Source organism: Pseudophryne corroboree, chromosome 8 (assembly GCF_028390025.1).
Source record: "Pseudophryne corroboree isolate aPseCor3 chromosome 8, aPseCor3.hap2, whole genome shotgun sequence".
Classification (NCBI taxonomy): domain Eukaryota; kingdom Metazoa; phylum Chordata; class Amphibia; order Anura; family Myobatrachidae; genus Pseudophryne; species Pseudophryne corroboree.
Window position 1 is genome coordinate 278,075,760 of NC_086451.1, and position 27,626 is coordinate 278,103,385.

At 39.4% G+C, this 27,626-nt stretch overlaps 1 protein-coding gene across 4 annotated transcripts in view; it reads right to left on the reverse strand.

The window, feature by feature from the left end:
* TENM1 (teneurin transmembrane protein 1) overlaps positions 1-27,179 on the reverse strand; it is a 1,080,468-nt gene extending 1,053,289 nt beyond the window's left edge. For 3 of the 4 annotated variants that reach the window (XM_063937256.1, XM_063937254.1, XM_063937255.1), the window contains exon 1: positions 26,615-27,179. The gene's annotated coding sequence lies outside the window, so the exon portion shown is untranslated. The remainder of the gene's footprint in view (positions 1-26,614) is intronic. The other variant, XM_063937257.1, reaches the window with a different exon arrangement.
* Between the last annotated feature and the right edge of the window lie 447 nt (positions 27,180-27,626).

The following is a 27,626-nucleotide window of genomic DNA, read 5'->3' on the forward strand; positions in this document are numbered from 1 at the left end:
CTCTCCTTAATTTTCTGATTTGTCTTTTACAGTTCTTTCTTGTACTATTAGTTCAGGTGATAGGATTAATGGTACTGTACAAGGGGTTTCTTAAAGGATTTCCCTTAGTTGAAAATTGAAATAAAGTAGATGTGGTGTGGGAGGAACACCATGTAAATGATTTAAAACATGTAGAAGATAAACCATTGCTGTTTTGGTGGGTCTCTAAGGTAGTAGTCTGGGTTGCCATTATCTCTTATAACACAACACAGCAGAAACAGCTGCTACTGTAACTGCCTAACTGTAAGCAAAAACCCACTCACTGCAGACTAGCAATTACTTAAATTTACCCTATCTCACACTAACAATTATAACAACTATTATTATTATTATTATTATTATTTATTACCAGTTACTTATATTGTTCACACCAGTGGCATGTAGTGGGGTGAGGCAGGTTACAGGTGAGGCAGATATTTTTTGTGTCATACTAACATATACACAAGAGTTTTGACTATATAAAGTATATGAAAAATACAAAGTATATATTATAAATATCTTTTTATTATTCTAATAATTTTTATACAGTATAATATACAGTATATAATATACAGTATATAGTAATATAATATACAGTATATAGTTTATATCTTTTTTTTTCAATAATAGTTTTTTATTAATTTCCAAGTACAAAGAAGAAAAATCAAATAAATGTACACGATCAAAGGTCAAAAAATGGATACAGCTTTGAGCTAGTTACAGTAGGTACAATCATATAAACTAGCTATGAATCCAGAGACTCAGTTCTCTAATCGTGTTCATTAATTCTCACAACTATCAATCGTAACTTTAACCTTAAGAATAATAGAATAGAGAGAGCAGTAGAAAGGGGAAGACAGAACAAGACATCGACACATGAGGGTAAGTTAAAGGGAGGCGAGTATGCGTATCAGGGGGGCACCTTACTCCAATATTGTAACATAGATATAAGTGGTTAGTTAGTTAGTTAGCTAGGGGGGCATCTGCACCGCTATGTATCATCCGGTTGTGAAGGGTGTAGTATTGCCGTATCAATGGGATCACTAAAAATTGTGGGGTGACCTTTTCTCTCCCGGAGTTCACCCCATTTAAACCATCTCATATAAATAGAAGAGGGGGAAGAAGAATATACACATCCCGCTGTTTCAAATAGAAAATGCTTATGGGTATTATTAATAACCGTCTGAATGTGGGGTATGGACTGTGATTTCCACAGTTGGCCTATTGCCACTTTAGCTGATATTAAGACATGTCCTACGATATATCTGTCACAGCTCAGGAAGGTATGAGAAGGGTAGTGAAATAGGGCCAACATTGGATCCAATGGCACTGTCGTTCCAACTAGTTCCCCCAAGAGCGAGAATACCTCCGTCCACAGAGGCCTCAGGACTGGACAGTCCCAAAAAATATGTAGAATGGAGCCCTCTCCACCACATTTTCTCCAGCATAACTGGGAAGTCGAGGGCCAGATTTGGTGAAGCCCCTGCGGGGTGAAGTACGCCCTATTGCATAATTTATAGAACAATTCTGAGTGCTGGAGACATTTAGATATTTTAAAGCACAGTGATGAAATTGTATCCCACTCTTCTTCTCGAAGTACCATAGAGAGATTTCTCTCCCACTTCAACTGCGCAGGCAATTTCCCTTTTTTATTCAAAAGGACAATATACTGGTACCACCTGGATATCCCACCCCTATGACCGGGTGATGACAATCTGGAGAGCATAATGGCCGGTAGGGGGAGTGGGTCTCTAATCTCGTTTACATACGATTGGAGCCAATGGCGTACCTGTAGGTATTTAAAAAAATCATGTTTTGAAATCCCAAACCGTGACTGAAGCTGGGAGAACGGGATCAAGCTATTATTCAAAAAAAGGTCTTTCAGTCTCACAACTCCAGCGTCGATCCAGGTGTCCAAAATAAGATCAGGGATATTACAAGCTACTGTTCTGATAGAGAGGTCTGCTGCAGGTAGTTTTATAGTTGGATCAGATGCCACCACGGAGTGCCATATCTTCAGTGTATTTCTAATCGCGTCACCAGGGCCTGACCATTTCGGAACACTCTGTGTAGGTAATAGAAATAGGTCTGTTATATTAATCGGTCCTAAGAAGGCTTTTTCGATAACAACCCATGGTTTGGGGGAATGAACGACAAACCAATCTCGGGCTTGGCTGAGAAGGCATGCAGAGTGATATGCATCTAGGTTGGGGTAAGCTACCCCACCAAAGCTCTTGGGCAATGAAAGAACCTGCCTAGAGATCCGCGGTTTCACTCCTTTCCAAATAAAGTGTGATAATGTTTTATTAGCCTTAACACTAAGAGCTTTAGGGAAATGGCGGGGGATGGCCCGGAATAGGTAAAGGAGTTTCGGAAGTAGTACCATTTTGGTTGCAGAGACCCGCCCCAGCCAGGAGATTTCATGTAGGGACCACTCTTTAATCAATTTGTCGATGGCGCTAAATAAAGGTGTATAGTTACAATCGTAAAGGTCCTTATCAAGCGATAGATGTATACCTAAATATTTAATAGATCTCACCTGCCAAGCATATCTGTATCTATCCTTGAGTAAGGCCAGGATATGTGGCTGGATATGAAGTGGTAGGGCTTCCGTTTTGGAAGTATTCAATTTATAGAATGACAATCTGGAGTACCTATCTAATATGGCATGGAGTCCGATAAGGGAGGATTCGGGGTTTGTCAAGCATACTAGTATATCATCTGCGAACAGACTGATTTTATGACTCAGTCCCCCTATCTCAGGGCCCGAGACTTCTGTGTCAGTCCTAATAGTCTCAGCCAGGGGTTCAATAGCCAAAGCGAAAATTAGGGGGGATAAAGGGCACCCTTGTCTTGTGCCGTTTAGAATTTCGAAACCTCTGGAGAGACACCCATTAACATATACCTTGGCGGAGGGGGTAGAATATAATGCAAAGATGGAGTCTAGAAACCTACCCTGAAATCCAAACTTACCCATAACTGATCTTAGGTACCCCCAGTGTAGCCTATCAAACGCCTTTTCTGCGTCTAATGATAGGACCAGGAGGGGCATTCTATTAACATTACAATATTCAATGACGTTATAAGCTCTCCGGGTATTGTCCGGGGCCTGCCTGCCCGGGACGAAGCCAACCTGGTCAGCAGCTATAAGAGTAGGCAGTAAGGGGCACAGACGGTTAGCAATTAACTTAGCGAAAAGTTTGACGTCTGTATTCAACAAAGCTATCGGTCTGTAATTTTGAACGGATACGGGAGATTTCCCCGGTTTAGGGATAGCCACTATCCTTGCTTCAAGCATCTCTTTCGGGAACCTCCCCGCTTCTGATGCCTCGTTAAAGACATCCAATAATACTGGAGTCAAGTCTGCTTTGTAAGTTTTGTAGAAATTAGATGGAAAACCGTCTGGGCCCGGTGCCTTATCTCGTGGAAGACCATCAATAGCCGCCTCAAGTTCAGACATCGTCCAGGGGGAGCTAAGGGACAGGCAGGTCTCGGAGCTCAGTGTCGGCAGGGATACATTTTTTTAAAATGACTGAATTTCAGCTTCAATGGGTTGGGTGGTATCAGGGTCTGACTGTAAGTTATAGAGTCGGGAGTAATACTCTGCAAAAGTATCTGCTATTCTATATGGATCAAAGACTCTTGAACCCGTGGGAGAATAAACAAAGTGGATTCTGGCCTTAGCTCGCCTACCTCTCAGTTTCCTCGCCAAAAGACGCCCTGCCTTATTTCCAGATACATAGAATCTCTGATTTAGTCGAGCGATGTTTCGTTGTACTTCCCGCAGAGAAAAAGTGTTCACCCTTTCCCTTGCGGTCAGCAAAAGCTTAAAGGTAGTTTTATTAAGTGGGTCAGCTTTATGTGCTATTTCTAGTTTGGCAACTTCGCTCTCGGCTTCAGCTCGTTCGGCAATTTGAGAACGTTTCAGTTGTGAAGCGGCCTGAATGGCAGCCCCCCGCATAACAGCCTTACAAGAGCACCAATTGTTAAAGACTGAAGTGTCTTCAGGTTTGTTAGTTTCTAAGAATACCCTTAAGGTTTGTTGCAAGGCCAGTGAAGCTTCTAGATGGCCCAACAAGAAGTTTCCTAGTCTCCAAGGACTCGGGATAACTCTACGTGCCTCGAGCTTCCACACGACCTTAATCGGAGAGTGGTCCGACCATGTCATCGGTAGTATGGTAATTTTCATAATAGTCGGTAGTGACCCACTGTCTGTTAGTACGAGATCAATTCTAGAGTATGAGGAGTGTACATGTGAATAAAAGGAGTAATCCCTAACCGTAGGATGTTTAGTTCTCCACGCATCGTAGAGTTCGTATTCTCCTAGTAGTTGTCTAAGTCCAAGGGTATTAATCGGGGAAGTTCTGGATTTAGCTAAGGGACTTCTGGTGGGGAGAGATCTATCTACAGTGGGGTCTACAACTAGATTAAAGTCCCCCAATAACATGACTGCACCTTTAGCGTGCTTCTGTATCAGGGAGAATAGATTCCTACAGAAGGAGAGTTGACCCGAGTTGGGTGCATAGCAGGAGGCCAGGGTGACAACAGAATCTTCCAGCTTTCCGATTAAAATTAAATACCTTCCCTCGGGGTCTACAATTTGGGATTCCAGAGTAAATTGGCAATTATTAGATATTAGTATAGCCACTCCAGCTTTTTTTACGGGGCCATTGGCCATGTAACAGGTAGGGAAGTGATTATCATAGAATCTAGGGGGGTCTAATTTCCTAAAGTGGGTTTCCTGAATAGCGACCACATTCGCCTTCATTTTATAGAAGGAGGATAAGGCCAGTTTACGTTTCTGTGGGGAGTTCAATCCCTTAACGTTCAATGATACCAAGTTAACCATAATAAACTAACCAGGAGGCAGAGCATTCGCTGAAACCAAGAAATGTGATCAATAGGTACAATTCCCTGAACATATGTGTAAGGAGGAAAGAGTCCTGGGGGGGGGGGGGGGGGACACAAGAGGAGACATACTAAGGAGGACAAAGAGAGAAAGGAGAAAAATAAAGTACACAAAACAAGGATAGTCAACTTCGTGTAGAGACGAAGTCATAGTAAGGCGCCAAAACATACAGCGCCTCACCAAGCAAATTTGGGAGGTTAGTGGCCAACCTACCCGCAATCAAGTAATCATAGTATTAGTAAATTGTAAATACAATCGCACATGGCATATAAACGGGGTATTATTAGGAATGGAATAATGGGTTAATTAGTAATGAGTCCCAGGGTCCCGGAACTGGCCCAGAGCAATACTGTAAATACAACAATAATAATAATAATAATAATAAGAGGGCTCAGCGAAGAGTATACACCCCAGTCTGGGAGCCCGTGGAACCGTCTCGCCCTTTGAGGAGAAACAAGAGAGAAGGGAAAAAAAGAAACCCCAACAACTCAACAACCCTGCCATATATTATTCTAATGGATATAGAGCATGTAATAACCAGATATGTAACTTGTAATAAGCTCTAAGGTCAGTATAATCATACTGAAACAACGCTAGTCTTATAAATGGATATCAATGGCAGGGAAAACATTGCAGTGATAAGGGCCTACTACCCAACCGTCGACCAGTCCGGCTGAAGTCGGCGGTCAGGAGAGTCGGGCCCCTGGTCTCCAGCTATATTCCATTTGTGGAGGAGTCTCATGCCGTCGTCGACCGAAGACACAACTATCGTGGATCCTTCTCTAGCAATCAATAGACGCGTGGGGAAACCCCACCTGTATACGATTCCAGCTTTCCTAAGGGCCACGGTGACAGGCTGAAAGGATCGTCTCCTGGTGAGGGTGTAGTGCGATAAGTCTCCGAAAAGCTGAAGCCGGCCCATAGCACTCGCCGTATCTGAGGTAGGTCTGGCTGCTTTAAGTAGGGATTCCTTGATATGAAAGAAGTGGACTCTCATCAGAACATCTCTTGACGCTCCTTCAGGAGCACTGCGGGCCTTCGGGACCCTGTGGATACGGTCCAATAACAAGTCCGCAGATGTAGCGGAGGGTAGCAGCTTCTTGAATATTTCGATTGTATAGTCATGTAGGCTGCTATTAGATACGGATTCTGGTACCCCTCGGAGCTTGAGATTATTTCTGCGGGAGCGGTCTTCCAGGTCCGCTACTTTGTCCCGCAGAGCCGCCACCTCTCCTTCAAGAGTATCATGGGAATCGATCAAGGTATTATGCGAGCCTACCACCTCCCCCATCTTAGTTTCCAAGTGTCCAGTCCTCTCACCCAGCTCCTCAACGGACCGCTGGCAAGACTGCAGCATAGTGCGAAATTCGGACGCCACCTCATCTTTAAACTGGTGTAGCAATAGCTTCATGGTGCCCACCGTTAAGGCTTCGCTATCATCAAGGCGAGGAGAGGGAGGGGGATCCTGGGATGAAGATAGTGCCATCATGGGCGATGAAGTTGTGGGCGGGAGATCCGACCCGGAGGCAGAAGATCCAGGACTCTGAGATTTATTTCGATATGGGGAAGGTTTGAAAAATGCAACTTGAGAGATTGATTTGGAGGCTTTATTCTTTCTTGGAGCCATCATGTATTACTTGAGGGGATGGGAGGGTTCCAGTAGAGAGGAGAATTCCGTCTAAGGTCTAGGACGGCAGGTATCTTCTTACGCCATGTGCGAGATTACATCAGCTAAAATGATTGCGGGAGGTGACGATGAGGATTCATTGAAGAGGGGTCTACATCCTGTATGTGCCGCAGCGTGCACCCCAACAACAACAGGGAGCCGACGACGTCACCTTTTCGTCAAATAGAGCCCCTGTGCTTTTAGGTGAGGGAGATGCTGTGACTGAGCTATATTTGAGCTACCACCAGGGGGCCTCGGAGTACCGAGTAGTGGACTAGGGCCAGGCAATGACAATATGATGCTGGATAGACTTATACGGTATGAGGTGTTGAATGCACCATATAAGCTAGCTCCCAGTGCACACACAGCACAGAGCCCCTCAGGCTGCCACTGCACGGGGCTAATGAGAATCTGCTGGTGAAAATCTGCAGGGACTCCACAGCCAGCGCTGGTCTTGCCTCCTCCAAGATGGCCGCCGCACCTCAGCTCTAACGGGCCTCTCCCTCCTCCGCCGCCGCTTGTGGTCCGTCAGCCCGAATGGGGGCTCTATATAGTTTTCCCAGCCCTCGGTCAGGTGCCAAGGGTGGTGTGCCTGCCTTCAGCGGGGGTCGTCCGGGCGCTCTCAGCCTCTGCTTTTCTCCTCCCGCCTCTCCCAAGATGGCCGCCGCCACCGGATCCTCCACGAGCAGGGCCGCGGCTCATCTCAGCGGCCAGCTCGAAGTTCCTGGGGCTCGCTTTTCACCGCCGCTGCCACTGGTAAGGCTTCTCAGGCTGGGGGTACTTCCTTGTTGTCAGCTGTGTGGCGGCTGTATCGTCCGGGGCGCACCGAAGTCCGTTCGGCTGGTGCTTAAAATTTAGGTCCCGGCTTCACCCCTGGTGGAGGCCGCAACCCGCAAGTGCAGGAGTAACCCGCACTCCGGCTCCGCAGCTCTCCTCCTTGTGATGTAGGGGTCTTGTGGGTGCACTGTGGGCCAAACCCTGGGTGCGTAGGCACCTAATAAAGGCTTTAATAGTTGAGTTACAGCAGGAGCTCATGCACCATGCATCCACTCCAGAGTCCCGCTAGGCCACACCCCCTATAGTTTATATCTTATGGTTCTGTTAAGTATTGCTTGTCACAGCCACAGGTTGGGGTGTGGTATTTGTTCATTGCCAAGCTGTTCTTACTTATTGTTTGTGTTGATTACCCATGTTTCAACTTTATTTTCTGTGTTATTGTTGCTGTGAAAATTCAATAAGTAGAATTTGCTGAAAATAAAAACCAGCACCAAATAAAACAATAATATAAAAAATGAGATTGCAATAATAATGAGAAGAATCACATAATGATGCTAGAAAAGTCTGCAACACATTGGACTGCTGTCAGGAACCATTTTAACTTAACACCTGCAGTACCTTGGACAGCTGCCTGCTCAGACTTGGCTGTAACTCAGCTTTCTGATTGGTTAGGGTCATGTCATTTCACATAAAATCCTGACTGTTGTTGCTGAAGCTAGGCAGTTCAGCAATGACTCTTGGCTAGTGCTGATCCACTGACAGTTTCTGTCTTGCCCAGAAGGCTTGCTTCTGTTTTGCTTATTATACTTCCTGTGTTTTCAGGCCTCTTGTTAACCTAATATAGTTAATGTCCCAATATTGCAGAGCTGTCTGAGCTGCTACTTGGCAGCAAAATGCAGTGCAGATTATAGTGGACAGTGTATTTGCAGTGCACTTAGAACATAAACATTATATGGCAAGCTTTTCTTTTTCCTATGCATACACTGCAACTATTCTGATATGCTTTGATGATTGCCAACATTTTATGGACTAATAAAGGGCACTGGCACTTCTTTAACAAATGTACATACGTATGTGACTTATCTAAAATTGAGGTATAATGTGAATTATATTTTACAATATAATCAGCGTATGATATCTGTTAATTTGTTTCATTTTTAGTGGCATGGCAGTTTGATACTGTCTGTACATGAAGGTTTCACATTTATTATTTTTCAAGTTTCTGACATATAAATGTCCTTAATTTACTTTTATATACACATTTCCTTCCCAAATCAACATAGGGATATGGAATAAATATGTAGGTTGCTGGCCCATGCAAGTGTCAGAACATATTTGTCCAATTGTAGAACTAATTATGTGTGCATCATCACAATTAGACATCTGTTTTCATTGTTTTACTTGCAACAGAGAGATAAAAGGTAATTTGATTGGTTTATATGATTTTAATGAAGATTTATGGTAAATGAGAAATGTTAATAACCATTTTATAAATACACTGTAGATGTGTTACTGGAAATTTGAGACACTGAAATATAATTTTCAGCAAATAATACCCCTATTTGTGCTTATGTTAATAAAATTCACATTTACTTAGTGTATATTGGGCCTGATTCAGATGTGGTTGGCGCTGTGGCCATCGATACAAAGTACCGTTTTTGGTACTTTGCAGAGAACTCATTCTACGCAAGTGCAAATGAGTCCTGTAAAATAGGATGCAGAGCAGTAGCAGACTGTTAGTTAATGACAGTCTGCTGCCATCTGAGGAGTGGGGAGGTGGTGATGACGGCCTCCATTTGTGAAAATGGAGGCATGTCGCCGCCATTTAGGGGGTGGTAAAAGGCCAGGGATCTCTATAAATGGATAGATATTTCCTAACCTCTGTGATGGCCGGCTTGTGTGGCATCATGGGTGCCGCAAACTGCCCGATGGTGAGTGAGTGATCCAATGCTGCATCCTAGGATGTAGCTCAGATCATTATTGCAGCAGGAGGTGTCCGCTTGTAACAGACGCCTCCTACTGCATCACCATACAGTGCTATCATTACTGCTTCCAAGGAAGCAGTAACGGTAGTAACTACAACCACATCTGAATTAGAACCATTGACACACTGCGGGGTGCAGCAGTGATAGCTATAAGATGCCGGCATTTAGACAATTTCTCTGGAAGCTCACGACCACCAGCATTGTAGATTGTTTTTCACACTCCATAAAGGTGCACAGTACAACTTGCAATACTGCTTTATTGTAATTGTCAGTAATGTGTGCAGCTGCAAAGTATACATACTTGAATAGCCTTCTATATATTAATACTTTGATATGCAGTGGCATATCTATAATGGATGGTATGCAGTGCACAAGGCCTATTGTCATCCACACCACACACCCTGCACCCATTTCTTCAATACTTATCTCTCTGGATCCCCATATTGGCTGTGGTAACACTACACAAATCACCTGGAAAATGGTGCAGATGCCATTCTCCCAGCATTTTGCACATTCGCAGTGTGAAAATCAATGAGAAGATACTATCTCCGGAGATCTGCGTATGTGCAGTAGACTCTGGCACAATATTACAGTCTACTAGTGCTCTGTGCTGCCAGCTACGGGTAAATTTATTAAGGTAGGAGTTTTTTTAGAACTGGTGATGTTGCCCATAGCAACCAATCAGATTCTATCTATTATCGTCTAGAAGCAGCTAGATAAATGTTAAGTAGAATCAGATTGGTTGCTTTGAGCAATTCACAAGTTCTAGCAAACTCCTACCTTAGTAAATTTACCCCCTAGAGAGGAGGGGCCCAGACCAAGAGGAGACTGCACACAGACCCCCTCCTCTCTTAATATGCCCCTGTTGATATGAACTATGGGCCTAATTCAGAGATGTAAGTAATAGCAATAATTACAGAGCTGAGCCATTATCAACCGACTGCACATGCATCATGGTTGCATTCTGTATAAGCTAAGGTTAATTAACGATGCCAGGGATCATTTGGGGGAGGTTATGGGGAGTGGCAGAAAAATCACAGGTGTGTCACAATCATTTTCAGGTATGTGATCCCATATGCAGAAAACATGGCACCAGCGTCTCAGTTCCCACTGCAATTCTGCGCAACCATAGGGTTAGTCTGTTTGGTTATTATCAAAGGGTCTGCGACCACCGCTGAGTATTTGTGTGTAGCTGCATGATCTGCAGGGCCACTGATTGGCATCTCAGTACATTTCCTGGTGGCTACAGCATTAGCATCTTGTCACAAATCTTCTGCATACAGGATTGCATCTGACAATGCATAAGCACACATCTCTGACTAGCCTCATTACTTTTTTGATGGCGTTGGAAAGCATAGCAACACCGATAAAATATATATATATATATATTTATTTATTTATTTATTTATTTATTGTCAGAGAAAAATGCACTGTTTAAGACCAATGGTAGCTCTCCAAAGAACAATCAAGCAAATATAAAAATAATAATAATAATAATAATAATAATAATAATAATAATAATAATAATAATATTAATAATGTCTAAAGGTGGAAAAAAGGTATAAGGCATACATTTTTTTTATCACAATCAGTTACTTTTCTTTTACAGTGCCTTAATGTTTTTCACGGACCCTACAATCAGCTTAGAGTTTACTGGATAACCAGCAAATACAATCTATCATAAGCCACCATAATGCACTGTAATAACATACAGGCTTGATGATGTTGAGATCAGGGCTCTGTGGGGGCTATATAATCACTTCTAGTACTCATTGTTCTACTTTATGCTGAAGACAGTTCTTAACGACATTGGCTGTATGTTTGGGGTCATTGTCCTGCTGCAGAACAAATTTGGACCCAATCAGATGCCTCCTTGATGGTAATGCATGATGGATAAGTACCTGCCTGTATTTATCATAATTGAGGACACCATTAATCCTGACCAAATCTCCAACTCTATTAACATTTATTCTTCAACAAGACAAACTTTAAACATACAGCCAATGTCATTAAGAACTATCTTCAGCATAAAGTAGAACAAGGAGCACTGGAAGTGATTATATGACCCCCACAGGCTCCTGATCACAGCATTATTGTATCTGTCTGGGATTACATGAAGAGACAGAAGGATTTGATCAAGATTACATCCACAGAAGATCTGTGGTTAGTTCTTTAGAATGTTTGGAACAACCTCCCTGCCGAGAACCTTCAAAAACTGTGTGCAAGTGTAAGTAGAGGAATTGGTGCTGTTTTGAAGGCAAAGGGTGGTTACACCAACTATTGGACCCTATTCAAGTTGGATTGCAGATTCTGCTAAAAAGATGAATCTGCAACTGCTTCTGTAGCATGCCGGGGGCCGCCCAGCATGCTAATTATCGGCCAGCGATGAGATCGCTGAGTCTGAAATGAAGGTTGACCACCTATAGATGCAGCTAGACTGCATATGCAAGTGGTCTGCCACCATTTTTTGGGTTGCATCCCCATAAACACTCCACCCCCGCCCCTGTTTTCGTGAACACGCCCCAGCAATGCCATCCCCTGATGGCCACCACTGTCACTTACAGTAAAATTGCATCCTTCAGGGATGCATTCACACTATGAATGTGAACGCATGTGCGCTGTAGCTGCAGCACATGCACAGTGTACCGAAAATAGTTAAATTTATTGGAAGGAGTTGCCAATTCTATTCTATAGCTGGGTTCTCTGCTGATTATAATTGATGTGTCCAGGACTCTGCAACAGGAAACATCTGACACAGCATTTCTAATTGAAAGCCTTTATACATTACTGTAGCTACTTACAGTATGTCAGATCTCCCCTGCTTCCAAGAGAGCTATGCAGAGCCAATAGAATGGTGGCAGGTTGGGACTCCAAAGTGACAATAATGGTTAGAGATGATATTTAGTAAATATTTAAAATCATTTGTTAAATTCATTTCCTAGAATAAAAAAAAATATAATAATAATAATAATAAACAGCAAGGCCATTTGGGAATGTTGGCTACACATCATTACAAAAGTTAAAATGAACCAAAAGTCCAATCCATTTAATTAAGTTAATTAAAATGTATAACTCAAATGAATCAAAATTACAAGGACGATGTTTTAAAATAATATGAATTATAAACTCATCAAGGACTTTTAGAATAGTATTCTCCACTTGAGACTAAGTAAACGTTATTACTTTAACATTTATTTATGTTCATAACAGTACTGAAACTTCTATGTGGCACAATGCATAGTCTGCAAGTAAAGTTTTATCAGTGTCTATAAACTAAGGGATTGACATTGGACAAAAAGTATTCAGTATGATATCCCAGCTGTTGGGATCCCGGCAGTCAGGAGACCAGCACTGGAATCCCGACAGCCAGAATACCTGCAACGAGCATAGCATCTTCCCTCACGGGCTCGCTGCACTCAACGCGCTTCAGGCCCAAAGGTTAACTTCGGTAGCCACAGGTTTATATTACCCCTTGGGTTGTAGCATGAACCACCACCCGAGTGGGGATTCCAGGCGGTGGGCCAGTATTTCACCATGTGTCGGGATTCTGCTGTCGGTATCCTGATCATCGGGATCCTGGCAGCCGGCAACTTGATTGCCTCCCTCTTAAAAAAGTAATAAAGTTTCAAGCAGTGAAATCTTGCCTCCACAGTTTGGAGTACTGTGAGATCATGCACAGCTGGCAGGAGAAGCTGTATGGAGGTCCTAGAATTTACCTTGTTGTAGTTTTTGTTACGATTCCTGTACTCCAGACTGGAGAAGATCTTATGGCAGAGATCTGAGTACAGGAATGAAATACAGGTTGTGGGAGCTGGAGAGCCTAGTAACCCCTGGCGCCCTAACTCCGTTGTCTCGCCCGTGTTATCAGAAATCCCCTGCGAGACTATGGTTGCTTGAGCCCATGGCAGCCGCGTTCGAAGGGCGGATTATGTCTGCCCAACCCCGATGCCCCCGCAGGTCTTAATGGGAGACAAGGGGAAGTCCGAGACAGGGAGATAACAAGGGGCCCTCTGACTAAGCAACCAAGCCAGGGGTTACAAGCTAACTTAACTAAATCAAAAGGTATGTGCGGACTAGCCGCCAGGGAAAAGGACAACCAAGGATCCACGGATCCGACACTCCTATCCGGCACCGCTGGACACCAGAGTGGATCTTGTGGAAGCGGAATCCTCCGCAAAGCACCAGAACTCAAAATAAACACAATAATAAATAGTAGCGGACAAGCCGCAACACACGGCTGCGCCGCGACTCACGAACACCACCAGATGTTAAAGGTGCTCGGTCAGACTCCAGGAACAGATGGTAACTTCCGAGTACTGGATCACTGAGAACAGGAACAAACGAACAGACCGGGACTGGGAACTCTCTCTGCAGCAGAATCAGACAAACAGGAAGCTATCACCGGCGTCTGTGAGGAGTCCTGGGAGTGCTTTTAACAGAGAGTCTTCCAATCAGCTGTTTGGAGGCTGATTGGATTAAATGCCATGCAGCTGACAAGCTGCATGGCCAGGGAAACAGATGAGTGATAATTACAACATGCCGTGCAGCTGCATGCTACACAGCCAGGAAACCAGTGATGATATAAACTTAGACCCAGCAACGGGGAACACGATCCGATAGTGGCGTCCCCGTTGCTAGGCACCGGCCGCACTGACGAGCGGACCCTCGGCGCCTAACAGTTTTAATGTAAACAGAAGTATTTTTTCTTGTGGTGCTTTTCTTTTCAAACCAATAAACCCAAACCATTAGCATACTTCCTTCATGATTGTTATACCAATAACATTTTAAAAATAAACTAAAGATGCTCTTTTGCTTGCAAACATATGTCCAAAGTGAAATATGAAGTCTACTTTATTAGATGTATGAAAAAGAACCAATAGGAAATGCTGAAGTCAATTATACTTACATTTTTAATTCATCAAAAATATTGGATCTGTGAAAGGAAGTAGCTAGTTTCTTCCAATACTGTTTATTGACTGTGATTAAATAAATAGGCTGCAGTGCTGAGCTATTACTAACTAACTTCAGCTTATAGTGTTTTGTGAAGGGCAGGATCATTTTAGAATAATTGGATTTAGGATAAGTGGCCTTTTCAGTATTTTATTTTGTTCGGAAGCAAGCAGCAGACCATATTAAAAAGGTGATGATTACACACACTACATGAATTCCATACATTATGGCCACCTACTGGTCATGTGTGGAATGTCTATAAAAAACAAACTACAAAAAGCACGGGCAATGCACTGCAACATTATACCTTTATTTACAAAACACAGATTCAAAATTCCAAGGATTACTGTAATATGGATTACTGTAATATGATAAAATATATTTTACCACACTGTGTAATAAGTGATGTCAAATTATCTGCAAAACAGTCATACTGTAAGTAATTAAATTACTTCTGAATTAAAAAAAATTGCATTACACCCAGTACATACAACAGATAAAAGAAAAAAAATGTTTGCGACAAACTAAAAAATGTTTTGATACTATAGACTTAAAATATAAAAGAGAATACATTTTTAAAGTCAGTTGTGCTATATATTTAATGCTAGAATGCAAATAAGTAATTGTGAATAACTATGTGCATTAATATACACCATACCTAGTGTATCACTGATCTAAATACTTTGCATAGAATTAATTTGAAAGAAATGTATTAAAGACAGTATTCACTATTGGACTACCCATTTCTATTCAGGTCTCTATCTTCCGTGGGACTCTTATATTTTTTACAAAATGAAGGAGGAACACAAACTAAATGTGTTCTATCTATAAATCCTTTTTATCTATGTGCAATATGCATTAAACAGACATGGGATTCTATTTTCACTAACTGTGCTAATATGGAATCTATGGGAATGTGATTTCTGTCATAATAAGCATTATGAGAGACTCTCAGTTGAAAAAACTAGGACACATGGCAGCTTTAATCTTCCAATATTGTCAAATATGAAAGAAAATTGCGAACAGGGACCAAAACCCTTAAACTTTGCAATCTGTACAGACTGGATTAGTTAAATGAAGGGGCATGAAACTCTGAGACTGGACAAAAATAACTTACAGTAGTTTACTCTTTTTCAAGTTTAACTTTTTTTTTTATCCGTGTCAACAGCTGTTTAATCATTGGCATTGCTTTCCAGATCTTTTTAAATGTAAAATAAGATTGAAAAATACATGTACATTTGAACACAGTGCTTCACATATAGATATATGCATGAATTTCTTTAACTGGCTTTCATATCTCTTATTCTGGCAGCACTTTTCTAGAGTATACTTTTGACCTATGGGCTCTCCCCTTCACGTCTGCACTGTGGAAGCATGTTATGGCAGAAAGGGGTAATGCTGAAGGCATGGTGATGTGACAGCATCATTGCAGCCTTGTCACCTGAAAAACATATTATAATCAAGCCCTCTTGGTCTACTTACATTGTTTTTGTTATATAGGCCACTTTGGGGGATCAGAGGTTGCAGCTGATGGTGCCTGACTTCCACAGCCACAGAGTTGGCTCTGCTAGGTGAGAAAACTTCCTCTACCCACAACCCCATGGTGTCTAACCTATAAAGCATCCCAACATCTTGGGTCATGATGGCCAGGTGATATCCTGTCATCCTTAAAATACATAACCTTAAAATACAGTCTTGCACATGCACAGTTCAGATTCCCAACAAGGCAGTGGGGAATCAGCGGGTTTGTTTCTACTTTCTGGGGCAGCAAGAGACTATATAATAAACCAAGAGTCTCCCACAAGGTGCAAGGTAGCAGGCAGGAGTAGCCATAGGCATAGGCAGCCTACATGCTTGCCTAGGTTGTCTGCCACTTAGCCTCCAGGCGGCACCAGTAAGTATGGGGTCCTCCCAGGGAGCTTCTTTAGCTTTACTGTACTGATGGTGTCTGGTGCAATTAAGGTTTGATTTGTTTCTTGCTGCGCAGCTTGCATGACATTATGCACCACTGAAACATAGCAGAGTCAGGAGCCATAATGTGCAGCCAGAAGATATCGAAGAAGGTAAATATTGGGGACTGGAGAGACACTGTATGAGCTGTAGAGAGATACTGTAGGCTTCGGATGGAGAAAAGCACTGTGGGCTGAAGTTGGAGAGACATAAGGGGGGAATGAAACTGCATGGGATGGGATCACAGCACGCTTGAGGAAGGGAAGTACAGCACAGTCAGACCACTCCCCTTCTGTGTGGCCACACCCATTTCATAAGGCCATAAAGGATCCCACATGGGGGTGGACCTAAATCTTGCCCAGGGCATCAAATTGGATAGGGTCGGGCCTGGCAGTAGGTAACTATGATTGTATACAAATCAAGCAGACTTTTAATTTAAAAAGATGAATGCCTGTAAATTGTGCTCAACTTTAAAGAGATGAATAAAAAGATAAAGTCTAAAAGAAAAAAAATCTGTATTTTTTTTCAGTAAAGTCCAGTTCCTGCTTTTGGGAGTGGTAGCTCTCTTAAGTATACATTATTATAAATGATTGTTTTGTAATAATCATGTTTTTATGTGGGGATTCTTATTTGTTTAGATACTCGGTACAATTGTGTGTATTATAGTGATTGTACAGAATTCTAAAAAGCTTTCAAATTATTTAGAACTTTCATTTTTTATTAATCTAATAGAATACTATAGCAAATATACTGAAATTTGATTTGAACTGTTTAATGTTACAATTTTGTGAAATGAAAAAATAAAAATAAAATACATTTTATAAACGTTTGCAGGTAGAGTGCAATAAATAATACCATTATTTTCTATTGAAATTCTGTTTGTAGAACAACACATTTTCTTTACTGAAAGAACACAATAACATTTTATTATTACTGGCTGTTGTTCATTGTACAGTATATCTAAGAAATTATATTTTTGAACAGGACAGTAAACAAGAATCTGATGGGGTTCACTGTTAGAGATCTGCTGGTAAAATCAGTAGGACTTTTTTGACAGGAATCTGCCAGTCATACTGTCTAGGAAGCTCCCTGGGGTAAGACATAGTGGATTGCAACTATCCACTTTAACTGATTGACAGTTAATCAAGTAGACTAGTAAATGCGTGTAAGTAATCAATTAAATACTGTACACATACAAGAAAGTTTATTTTTTTGCTTTATTTTCTTCATGGGTAACTGACAATCCAAGTATAACTTACTGTTAAAATAATATTACCTATATTTTACTCAACTGCATAGTATATATGGTGAGAGCTTTTGATGAAGGTGAAATACAGCTGGGAGCCATTGCAAGCAGGGAGTTTAATTCTGCATGCCTATAAATCATTGTACTACTGTATTCTGGTATTTTTAATTCCATTATTCTCATAACAGTAGTGGTATGACAGAGTGTGTACTGTGTTTTCTTGGACAAGCACTTACAAATTTAATATTGAAATTTAAAAAGTGTAAAATATACTTAGCTCAGGAATATGGTTTGGAAGTGGACAAATATGTTATAATAACCTGTTACATTTAAAAATAAACATTGCAGCCTTTGCCAAAATAGAACTTTTCTTTCATATAAACACAGTCCTTACTAATGGTCCATAATTGTAATGTAAGTTATGCCTTTGGAAATGCTGTGTCCAATGTCATATTTGGTGTAGTATAGAGAATGTGCTGTGTATTACATTTTTGTTCTACAGAGGTGTCCTCGTACATAGCGTACCAGGTCATATGAGACTGCTAGTATCAGGGTTTTTTTTGCATCTTTTTATATGAAAATGAATCATGGTTAACTAGGATGTACTAGGAGACTGATCTGCTCAATTTGATATGTGACACTTGTATACCTGTGTGCGACTGAGTCTCAGAAAATGTATACAAAGTGCAACAATGCAGTGGCTGCAGCTTTTTTTTGTAACAAATTCAATTGTGCTTTATGTACAAATTCAGTCACACACACATTCAAGAGTTGCATATAAAATTAATCAGCAGTAGTCCTGGTGCATCCTAGTCATATCACGTTGCATCGATAACGTATTATATACATTTAGTGGCTTTTTATAATTCAGGATTCAAGATTGGAATTGTACAGATGTTTTCATGGTTTTGTGAGCCAGGAACTCTAATGCGTTACAGATGTTTCCTCATACATCTTGCCTCAATACACCACGCAGCGGGAGATGCCTGGCATGAGTGAGTTGACAGGTCCCTTTCAACTCTGTTAGCATTGGGTATCTTTTTTTTGCTGAAAATGCACCCTATTCATATCCTTATGTGAATAAGCTGCTCAAGCAGTCACTGCATCAACTTAATTTTGCTAAAGTCTCACACAACCACTCAGTTCTGCAGGATACACAACTCATTCAATTCTCAATCCTTCATCTAAGTACACAACTTGCCTCTATTTTAATGTTTATATAATAATACTGCACATGTAACATAGAGGGCTCTCCTCATCATCCTAATTACTGTAAGGATGTGGTCAGGTCACTGCCTCCATCAAGAACAGCACATTCATCAATTAAAATAGTGTTTGCTTCTGTGAGCATTCTGATGGTTTGATTGAATACAGGTTATTCCACTCCCACCCACTTAACTAATACCATAGACATGGCTGAATAGGTACTTAAAACTTATAAAAGTAGTCCAATCCTAGTTAAAAAAATAAATGTTATAATATAAAGTGAACTATTGCCATGCCTTAGGTTTAATATCTGAATGCTCTGCAAATCAATAGCCTGTGTATAGAAAATGTGTTTTTCAATATACAGTATACATCTCAGTAATGCTTAGTTGGAGAGTCATCATCCTAGTGGTCCCAAGCCATCGGCATATGATAAGTGACAAGTGACATATGACAAGTGATGTAAACTAGAATATATTGCCCACTGACCTCTTTAAAAACCCATAAGTAATTAAATATATCAAAGCTCAATAAATTCATTGTTTTTCTGGTCCTGTACAGACCTTACTGTCTATAGCAGTGGTTCTCAAATTTGGTCCTCAGGACCCAACACAGTTCACATTTTCCATGTCATCCACAGGCACTCTGTGTATCACCAACTGTCACATTTTAAAATCCACAGATGACCTGGAATACATGAACTTTGTGGTGTCCTGTGGACCAAGTTTGAAAACCTGTGATCTATAGCAATTAAATACTGATTTGTTTGCATAAATGCAAACACAAACACACACATGGGCCCTCATTTCGAGTTGAACGCTCGCTAGCTGTTTTTAGCTGCCATGCAATCGCATAGTTGCTGCCCACGGGGGAGTGTATTTTTGCTTTGCAAGTGTGCGAACGCCTGTGCAGGCGAGCTCTGCAAAAACATTTTATGCAGTTTCAGAGTAGGTCTGAACTTACTCAGTCCTTGTGATCACTTCAGTCTTTTTGGTGCCGGAATTGACTTCACACAACCGCCCTCCAAACGCCCAGACACGCCTGCATTTTCCCTACCACTCCCAGAAAATGGCCAGTTGACACCCATAAACATCCTCTTCCTGTCAATCTCCTTGCGATTGGCTGTGCGTATGGATTCTTTGTTAAATCCATAGCTCAGCAACGATCCGCATTGTACCCGTATGATGCGCGTGTGCATTGCGGTGCATATGCATGCACAGTAGAGACCTGATCGCAGCGCAGCGAAAATCGGCAACATGCGATCAACTCAGAATGACCCCCATAAGCAGCACATAAACTTGAAAACCTAATTGCTACCTTTGAATATCAATTAAAAAGTATGAATTAGGTATATTAAAGGTAAAGGAATAACAGATACAAAAAAATTGGCAGAGTTCTATAAATGGAATAAGACTAACTGAAATAATAGTATAAAAACATAATATTGATAAATATTGTCTTATTTATTAACATGCTAGAATTCACAGTAATTATTCATCTTGCTTTAATTTTTATTAAATTTTACTAGACAAAGGACAGTTATAATCTGACTAGTTCCTACAGGTTTTTGCAGTTTGTTTGCTCATTACATAATGACATTAAGTAAGCACCGAGAAAAAAGTGCAGAAGTTCTAAAATTATCTATTTGTCAATGCTTCTGCAATAGTATACTTAAATCAATGTGTCTATTGCTATTTGCACAATATTCTAGAAATATACCATCGTAATCCTCATTTGCAACATAGTTTTACGCTAACATAATGGCAAGTGGCAATTATGACATTTCGTGAATTCTACCGATTGTATTACTTTCGTAAGATTAAGATGCTTGATACATTACAAACGCTTAAGTTGACTAAAACTTCAATACAAACTACATGAGGGCCACATCTGTTAGAGGTGTGAGAAGAATGGATTGCTATATAGCATGTGACAGTTAATTATCTCTGTCTGTCATGTTGCTGAACTTGCTGTTTATCGGTTTACATACTAAAATGTGTCCAACTGTATCAGTTGTTGAATGCAAAGTAGAGTATGTTTTACTGAATCAAATTAAGTAAAATATACACACACCATTGGCATATTAATTAGATCCTTACAAGTTCAATTTTACCAACCTAGAAATTATTTCTTCCTTTTTATCTCTGGAGAAATAATTAGTCTCTTGCTTTTTCTGCAGTACAAGAATTTTAATAACACCAAAAGCTGACTGGTGAGTGAAAGATAAATGGTATTGGTAAATATTACAGATTTTCTTTAATTATGTGCTACATAAGCTAGTTAATGTCCTATCGCCAATAAAAGCTGCACTCTAAAATCCAAGATTAGCACTTTCCACCATTTACAAACAAATTGACTGGAAACTGGTGAATTGTTAGGTTTGGTGCTGTCTATAATCTATTGATTGTGAAAAACATGCAGCAAACAGGAACTGGTGCATAATTCCGCATATGGAGGCATTTGTATATCTAACGTCCCTTAGATAAATTGCGAGTGAAGGCAGCATGATATAATTCCAGATTAATACAGGTAGGATTGAGCAAACACATCATACCGTATTACTAGACATTGCTTTCATGGAATATTGCATCATTATCCTACTAATTTCATCATTATTATTTCATATGTTTCCCAAGTCTTCTTACTCCCACTTATTCTTGTATTTAACATTTTCACAATTCAATAAATGATATATCTAGTTTTTGAGGATGCCAAATTAAAAACATTTTCATATTGCTTTACTGATCTGGCCAAATTAACCCATTTAAAATATGTCTCAACATTGCCATTTAGCTAATCACGCAAATGAAAAATTACCCTATATATACTAGTAAAGTGGGGTACCTATTGGTCTAAAAGATGACCTAAAGGACTCATATTTTTGCATTCCAGTGGCCTAAGAAGACCCAGGGCTCTTACTTTTTCAGAGTCATCTATTTAGTACTCTTGATCAAGAGAATGCTGAGATTTCTTCAGTACATCGAGCTGAGTTTTCATGTGTTAAAGCCAACTGTAATGCACACTGAAATAAACTATATTTAGTGCTGCTATGGAATGTAGTTGGACCATACTAACTGACCTTTGCATTTATAATATAGTTAGCCTATGGTTTTTATTCTATATTTAATGGATGTGACATAGATGTAAGTAGAATTGTGCAGTAACCCAAAGTCACAGATAACCAATTAGAATTAGTCTAAGTCAGAATAGAGCAGAAAGCAAAATCCAAGTGGTTATTATAGGTTCCTGAATATTTGGGCTTTTGCATCTATCTTAGTAAATTACTTTCAAATAATACCGAAACTTGTACTATGCACTAGCACAGTCCAGATAGCTGATAGCAAATAGATGCTAGGGTATTTTGGGATATGCAGTTTCACAACACCTGGAGAGACATTAGTTGTCTAGGCCTGTATTCTTTTTTCTGAATAGTAGGTCACCAATTTTTTTTTCAAGGATTTAATTTTGAAAATGTTATAATTTACTTATATCTGCACCTTCATCTGCCAGTGGCATATGTAAAGGAGATACAGTTAGTAGAAATTCTAACAGCGTAAAAAGGAGTAACATACAGAAATCTTCATTTATTCATTTGTTTGTGTTCTATTATGTTTTAAATGTAGGGGTAATATTCATTTTTAGCAAGTCCTTCCTATACATTAGCTGTTTAGTGCGATCCATTTTCTTATGAAAGTATTTATTTAATTCTGTTATAAATGCAGACGTTATGTTCATAACATGCTTCAAAATTTTCCAACCTTATAAAAAGATACATTTAGTATACAGTACAAATTTAGAAATCTGGTTTCTCTTTTATAAAAAACTGCATAATGGCATTTATTTTGTTATGTGTGGGTTGTTTCACTCTGCAAAATTGTACACTTATACTTTGGAGCTGTATTATTTTGACATTCTGAAATATTCTTTCAAACTGTACAAATTGGACTCAATTTCGCTCAGTACAGCTATCTATTGAGTCATACCCAAATGTCTTCTGTACAAGAAAAAAATATGTTTTGTACAATAATATGTCTAAATCCTTAACAGCATTAACATTGAAATATATTTTATGAAATGAGTGTCCTTATAACATTGCTAATTAAATGATGCTATTCAATGTTCTGTAATTATATTTTATCCGTTCTGCTGTTTTCCATACTAAAGGGTTTCTTTTTACTTAAAAATACTTTGACTGTTATTATACTGTGACAGCATATGGGAAAAAAACGTATTTTCAATATGGTTGTATATTCCTAGAGGTCCATGAATCTTCAATTTCTAGAATGATACATAATCGCATGATCAAATAAGCAATTTTGCTCTGCTCTCTGTATCACTGTGAATATGCTGGCTAACCTCCTGCTTAGAAAATGTTGCAGCAAATCACATGGTATTGCTGCAGCAAATCCCTTGTAAAGAAGCATATTCACTGATAGATGGATTTTGGCCACAGTGGTATGTCATTTCCTTGCTGTTGCTTCTTTTGGAGAAGATGCAGCAAGCTGAATCTGCACTGCATCCTATGGCGCTGCAGTGGCACTGTTTATATGAAGGATTTTGTCAATGTAGTTCTCATTGCAAGGAACTCCTGCTCTGATTATCCAGGTTTATTTGCTTGATCTATGCTATAGATGCTGACTATTCAATGAAATGGCACATCTACTGTAAAGTGTAATTACAACTGTGATGCTTCTTTACCAGTAAGCCCAAAACAAACATCTCAATAACAAGTATGTAAGTAGGAGTATCTGAATTCATGCTGAACCAACTATACAGGGCCTATGCTATCCAACTATCTCTCAGACTTATCAGCACAAAAGTTTTAAATAGATTTTGTTATACAGTATAATAGATAAATAGATGGGCTAAGACAAGTTTATCCAGAGGCAAACTACAGTAAATAACACAACTGCCTAATCAATACACACTGCAAACTCTTTACTCATTTAAACAGTTTTATGGTAATTAATGTATTATTATTACCTTCTGTGTAGCATATTTATGTTTTCATGTTTGAGTTCCATTGGATGCTGTAATAACAGTTGTAGTAGTGAACTACAGAATTATGGACCAACACAACTGATTCTCTAATCTATCACCAGTAGATTAATGCATAATATATGTTCAAATGAATAAACTTTATTTGGAATATTGGATACGTTCCCCCCTGGAAATATCCAATTTCAATATATAATTAATGGTTAAAAATGAAAACTGTGTGAATATTTTTTATAATTGCATTGCGTGCTATGTATTGTAGTACAAAGTAGAATCCACATAAAAAAACACAATGAAAGAAGGACATGATTTGTAATATGATTAATAACAAAATTAGTGTCACTTAAAGAGACAGCATTTATTGGTGGTATTTTGTTAAAATATTTATAAAATAAATACAGATTTATAGTAGCATAAAACTGTGTGGGGTTTAATGAGTTAGAATATGCAATAACCATGGCTACATCTGTACTTCAGATAACCACAGAGACATTATAAATATATTCACTTTGCAGATATTAACCCTCCCTGGACATTTGGAGGAATGGAATAATTCATGAAAATGCCATTTACTGTGATTCTTATGGTAATTAATCTAAGTTGAAAGAAATACATTGGTATAATTTTGATTTGTGCAAATCATATTTGTATTCCAGCAAGAAATAGTTAATCTCTGAAAGTCTTGTGTGAGCTGTCAAGATAAATTGATATCAAATCAAAATGATAATATTTACAAGTGTATCAACCAATAATGTGGGCTAAACATAATATACATATGTATAAATAGAGACCCAGATTACATATATATATATATATATATATATATATATAGGATACATACAAATGTTATCCAGAATATATGCTTCCCTATATATTTATATATTTATCATGAATTTTTCTCAATTTACTTTTTTAAGTAGACCAAAAATACTGGCATAAACACGAGAGGGGATGTGTCGAGCATCATGTGGTGGTTGCTATTTGCTTTGCAAAAAGACATGACAGCCATCATTATTTGGGCTCTGTGCATTTTCTAATAGCTACAGGATAAAAAAAATACATGCTTGCAGAAGTTACCATAGAAAAAGTTGAAATTGTAAATGTATTTGTTGTATATAACACATTTGGGTAGGGAAGGCTGAGAACACAGACTTATATATAAAACACTGCTTAACCACATAATAAAAATATTGCCTTTCTTGTAGACAAAAACTATCTGCAAATCATGGTTCACGTAAATAATCAAAGGATTAAATAAAAGATTCCAAATCTGAGGAACTAAACAGCACATCTTTACAATACTTCCTAGTTGAAGGGATCACTTGCCTCACCCTGTTACTGCAAATAACCCTGTTAAAGTAGTTATAATACCCTTTCAATAAAACACATCAGCGTTACTAACTACTAAATATACACTGTATTTTTTATGACAAATGGTAAAATCGATATTGAAGACACAAGATAAAGACATTTGGGACACGAATCTATTGATGTACCATGCAAAAGCAACAACTGCAAAATATTTTAGTAGACTGAAGGGGTCACAACACCAATACAAAGTAACATGACATACTGTATACATATAGAAATGTTATTCACATTACATTTCTGTTAAAAACAATGTTTACTATACCTCTAATGCATTACAAAGAAGCTTAACATGTAGAAAAGTTTTGGCCTACAAGGAACTCAAAGAGTTAACAGCAAAGTGAGGTCACTTCTAGTGTTAAGTGAAGATTATCTCAGAGCATGATTTTTAGTACTATAAAATAATGAACCTTTCAAAAGCTATTGTTCTGACATCCATACTCATACCTTACATTCCTGTTGCCTATTGCTATACTGCCAATGTGAAAGAGTCTGTTATTTGGGTATACCGGCTAAAATGTTGACTGAATGAGACATGTATGTTACTTATAATAACTAAGCTGTCTAGCTAGGACCACTCACCATTCATAGGGGGAATTGTACCTTTCAATAACTTTTGTCTGTACCACCTGACAGTGAGATAGTGATACCAATTTGTTCTTTCTCTCCTTTTGTTCTATCATGTTTGCCATGCATTTCTGAAAGATTATGTGCACATACATGTCATTAAACCAACATAGTGGTAATGCATCATTATGAAAACACCAGAGGCTGTAAGATGAAAAGGTTGTCCCCCTGACAAAATTGATAATAGAATAAACTATAATTCTATGTTGAAATAACACTGACTTTGCAGTAAGGCAATCACTCCTTACAAATATTTATTTTCTAACAATCACTTTTACAGAGTAGTACCACAAGATGGTAAATGGGCATTCTGTACTATATGAGGCAGTCTTTGTAATACATATGGTATACATATGTATGTATGTATGTATGTATGTATGTATGTATGTGTGTGTGTGTGTGTGTGTGTGTGTGTGTGTATATACATATGTATGTGTGTGTGTGTATATATATATATATATATGCATGTATATATATATATATATATATATAGATGTATATATATGTGTGTGTGTGTATATATATATATACATATATGTGTGTGTATATATATATATATATATATATATATATTACTATTGAGCATGAGTACTACAGTTACTTGTAGTACAGTATATTAATGCTGATTGCAATCACACTCTTGCTGCTTCGGTGATCTATAGGAGAACGCACATTATGATGCGCTGTCCACTTGTTAGAGTGCTGAATCCACCCACTGCATTTCCAACACTCTAACAGCACCCAGCAGTACACACCCGGCAGAGTAACGGGGTATGTCACTATACAGCGATTCTAGTAACAGACCGTTTTCCTCACGTGCATACATGTGTTTGCAATCAAATACTAATAATCAGAAATCACTGACAGGCATATAAACATATGAGGGGCACATATTCCTCAGTGCAAACACCTACCTATTGAGAGGAAACTTTGAGCAGCCCTGATCCCCCAGGATGATTTCTTTTGCCCTGTGTAGGTCTTTCCATATCCGAGCTGTGGTGCCCTTGCCTGACCGCTTCTTTGTTAATCAAGCAGCAGATAAATCCACCTTGGACGTATTATCTCTCATCAGTCTGCAGCCCGTTAAGGATGGAAACAAGATGACGGTGACAGGTACGGTTCTATGGGTCAGCAAGTGATAATCTCGTACAGAAGCAAGCAGCACTCCTTTATCGTCAGCTAGTCGCACTCCTAGAGCTCCAGCGCTACAATCAGGCGTTTACCATCCTAGGTGCAGACACAGCTCCTAAGGACTGTACCACAGCCACTGGCTGAAGGGGTGGCATTGCAAATTGGTTTAGCAGATCAGTTCGGTTGCAACAGTATTTAAAGCTGCCATCAGTTCTTACTTAAGCTGGCCGTGCTGTGTGGGCCGTGCTGTGTGCAGGCAGCATCCTCTCTTCCCAGTGCTGCTGCTGCTGATGAGAGGCTGATATGAGAGACAAGAGGAGGAGGTGCAGAGAAATGAACACAACCGCAACTATGGACTGAGCTAGGAGGAGAAGCTGCTGACTACATTTCTCCGTGCCAGGGTAGAAGCTGTAGTCCTCCCTCCTTTCTATAGATTATGTGACTATCTTGTGATTTTAAGCGTGAAACAAAACAAATTCTGGCATAACATTATTAAATACATACTCCAAATGCATTCATGATAAAACTTTATAGGATAGCAATTCATACGTGGTAAGTGATTTTAGTACATTTAAACTACTGAAGCTTTTTCCATGACTGTTTTGAAAATATATACAATATGTGTGTGTATATATATGTATATATATATATATATATATACACACACACACACACACACACACACACACACATTTTACACACACACAAACACACATTTGTAACTAACTTGTTCAACATAATAGAAGCATTATTATTTGAAGATTTCTTTTATATACAGTTGTTTAATACAAGAGA